The 4,132-nt window shown below is 36.2% G+C and overlaps 1 pseudogene; it reads right to left on the bottom strand.

Moving 5' to 3' along the window:
• Positions 1 to 2,341: 2,341 nt before the first annotated feature.
• On the bottom strand, positions 2,342 to 2,909 carry LOC149414384 (uncharacterized; annotated as a pseudogene).
• Between the last annotated feature and the right edge of the window lie 1,223 nt (positions 2,910 to 4,132).

Below are 4,132 nucleotides of genomic sequence, written 5' to 3'. Positions count from 1 at the left end.
AAGGAAAATATTAATGTTGGCAGATTGAATGCGATAGGGCCAAATTATTATTTTCCCCGTGAAAGTGAATTGGTTCTATACCTTCATACAATGGTAAGTTTACCCACCCGATTAGAAAATAAATTCTTTGTTTTATTAACCCGTAGCCAAAGTTTCGAATCTTCTAATACTTGGTATCGCGTTTTTTTCATATAAATTTTCCTACTACATGAAGACCAGATCACAGCAGGTCTTTTGTAATTTACGACAGGCAATGGCTGGAGCCAACCACCTTTACCAAATTGCAAAATGAATGCATTTCTTAGCCGCCAAAGAGGAATAATTAATGAACCCGTGGGTAATTTTTTTCATTCATGGGCTTATGGTCAAAATTTATTAAAGCATTCAGATGGAATAGTGCTTGTCTACGACATTATGATTGTCTATGTAAAACTAAACTACTTTCTATATATTTGACATATCGCCTTTTCACTTTTTCATCGCCAGCCGTTTCAACTTGTTTCTACTTTCTAATTCGAATTAATATCCCTTTAACTGTTTTACCCACGCAGTTAAATTTATCATGAAAGGCTTGTGATAGTTAGGTACTAGTAAGAACTGATGCTCATATTAATCGCTATTATCATTTTGATAGCGGCCGTTATTCCAAACCGAAAACTGTTCTTTAACTTTGGCTACGGGATGCTTAAATGCACAACTGTACTGTATCTAAAGCGAGCAATCTTAACTTACGCCCATCGCTGCATCTAAATTAGGGACTCCATTCTCATTTTGTTTGAGGAATGTTAACTATCAGTTAGACCTTAACCTATTTTAACCCTAGACACCTAACGTTCGTGTGTACCCTAATAAACCTAAACATTCGTCGAACCGACGAAAAAAAATTTCATCAGTATTTTATCTATTTAATACTTATTTAAAAAAATATATATATTTTCAAAATATATGAAACAAAGGTTATATTGATAAATAAAACTATTTATTTAAATGTAATTGGACAATATATTTGTTTTTAAATTTTTTTAATAATAAAGAAATAAGAATAAAAACAGCCTCTTTTCTTTGGCAAAAATAATTAAAAAGATCACGATCCCTTGTGTGAAAAAATAAAAAAACTAGTTTTTTGAAGCGCAACTAGTGCAAAAATCAATTTTATGTTCACCACAAATTGCAGTGCCTCACTTTAAGCAATAAGTCTTCGTCATACGCCTTGTTTTATAATCCACAAACTTTTCTTTTTCGCAAATTGGCAGTCTCTGTCGATCCAGGGTCATTTCTGGAGGTAAACTGAACACTTTGATCTTGAATTTCAGTGCTGACACGTAATATATCTTGTATTTTATTTTTTATGTGTGTTGGCATTGTACGAATTTGCAGTCGTATTTGGAGCCAAGGTGTTACAAGTTGTGAATGCAATTTTTTTTCATAAAATCACCACGATTCATTACATGTTGCTCCAATGTGTAGGCATTATGACAATAAATTATGTAACTGTTTATGCATGTTATATTCAGCATGCCATAAAAAATGCACATCGGCCACCGATTAGTTTTTCTGCTGCATGACATTACCGCACACATTTGATCAAATGTATCTACCCCACCTTTCGTGCTATTATAAAATTCAACCATTTGTGGTTTCTTTGTTTCGGGGTTCACTGTGCCTTCCTCATCACAGGAAGATAGCAGGTTTTGATGGTTTAGGCTTGTAAGAAAGGAGCGTGAGAGGGCCATCGTAACCAAACATAGATGTATCGACGTTTCTGGATCGACTGTTCTTCATTTCTTCAGGAATTTCTTTTTTATTAGCCCGCAGTGTACCCACTATTGTCAACTTAAATGGCTGCTGAAGTAACTGTTTTGCTAGTGGTATAGATGTAAACCAATTATCCATGGTAATGTTCCTGTTCGTACCATGTATACTGCGAGTAAGTTCTTTTACGAAGTATTCTCCTAAAGGCAAGCCTCCTGTATCAGTTCCTTTCCCAAGATATGGCGAACCGTCGATCATGTATCTTGTGCCGCTGTCACACATCATTTCCAACTTGAGGCCATACTTGGCGGGTTTATTTGGAATATACATCCGAAATTTACATCTGCCTCATAACGCCAGCAGCTGCTCATCGATCGTAACATTGGTTCCTGGCTCGTAGTTTTTTCGGCATTGACCTATGAGCTTCTTCCATATATCTCTTATAGGCGTAAATGGATCATCACGTAGTCGTTGCAACCGCAATATTTTATCATCGAATCGAAGACATCGCAAAAGGAAGTCACATCTTTCTTTGCTCATACACGACACATATCTTGTACCAGAATACTGTTGAATATTTCATCGAGGTTCAGGTGATTGTCTTTCAAAGCTGCAGTTAATACTAGAATACCGACTAGTGCTTGGACTTCTTCTTTACAAGTATCATTCTGCGTAGATTTTATTTGTCCATATGTTTGTTTTTTTATCTCAATCTCCGAATTTGTCCATTTTACAATTTCTTATAATATCTCATTAGTCATAAATTGCTCAAATAATAACAGCGGCTCAACCATACCTTTTACAGCACGAGTTGGTCCCCTGGCAACACGTACGATATTTACTGCTGCTACTCTGCACGAAGTACACCCTTTGTTCGTAGCCCAAACGTGACGATTTCGACTGCGGATATTACTTTGTGTCAAGGTCAAGATACTCGATTGATTGCCTGAGTTCTCTTCCGATAGAACAGGTGGTGATTGTGCCTCCAATCGGTCATCCTCATTGTCCGATGGGTCATCTTGAACATCACTAACCACATCATCAACCTCCACATTGTCTTCTTGTTTACTGACAGATGACTCCTCTGATGAAATTGTGTCCTCTTCCATCAATAAACGTTGAATATTTGCAACAGATAGCGATTTTTGCGAAGCCATAGCGAAAAAACTGCAAAAAAAACAACAATAACAACATACCAAAAAGTCACACAAACCCTAACCATTCGTTGAAACGACGACTATGCGCGTAATATATCAAAAAATACTGCACTTACCCGCCGAACACGGCCACTCCCCGTAAGAGTTGTACAAGCACTGAGTTGGCAAGGAACGACACGATCATCCGCGCATGCGTTAAAAAACGACAGCATATTTTGTGTCGCGTAATCGTTGAATCTACGAAGGTTAGGTTTCTAGGAAACTAAATTCTGAAGGACATATTACAAAAATAAAGTTGTTCCACCCGCTTGTCGGCAAACAAGATTCTTAAACATAAAATGTAATGCACTTAACTATCCTAAATAATACAGACGTGACTCAAACAATACAAATATTTTAAAGGGATTATTTTAAGAGAGATGAAACTTTATTTGGGGTTTTTATTACTATGGGACAGGGGTGGGAAAGGTATTGGCAAATATTTTTAGGCATAATGGTTTAACTAGGGTGATCATAAAATGGGGCGAATAGCTCTTGGGTGAAAGCCGCCGCCGCTTGAAATAAAATGTCACGAATTCTTAAATCATAAATGATACACAAACAAGACAATATTTTTACAAAAATACCCGGCCAATGAATTGTTTTATTGTAGGGTCAAATGTGCAAATGTGGGAAACTACGCTAACTTAAAATACAAACTGTGGGAACGGGCCTGAAGGCTAAATTTTATTGAGCAATATGTAAAAGTCGCATTCTGGAAGATCCAATGGTTAAATTCACACGAGAAATAGTCTTAGAAGAAATAAAAGCTCTTGACATAAGCACGAGCGCGGGGTGTGATGACATTCCATCATGCTTCGTAGCTAATTGTGCCGAAACACTCGCAAAACCTCTCTACATTATACACGGTGTCCGGAAACTCGTAGTACAAGCGGGAAACTAGTGAATCTACATCACATTTGGAGTCGATTTTGTAGTATAATTTTTTTTGATTTGTGATTTCGTTTTCGAGTAAATCGAGTCAGAAGTAGAATTTTTTTTGATCAAATTCTTATAAATTATTATTGAAGATCAAAGTACCCAACTAATGTATGTACCTGAATTGTATATGTATCAAAAATTTTGTTAATAAAAAAAAATTAAAACTATTTAAAAGAAAAACAAATAAAGAAACCCGGATTTAAAGCATTATTTTGAAATCACCCTTCGTTTAATGCGGTGTA

Source organism: Hesperophylax consimilis, chromosome 20 (genome assembly GCF_061612785.1).
Source record: "Hesperophylax consimilis isolate HC1 chromosome 20, BYU_Hcon_1.0, whole genome shotgun sequence".
In the NCBI taxonomy this organism is placed as follows: Eukaryota; Metazoa; Arthropoda; class Insecta; order Trichoptera; family Limnephilidae; genus Hesperophylax; species Hesperophylax consimilis.
The sequence above is the reverse complement of the archived record's forward strand: the minus strand, read 5'-3'. Positions and strand labels throughout refer to the sequence as shown.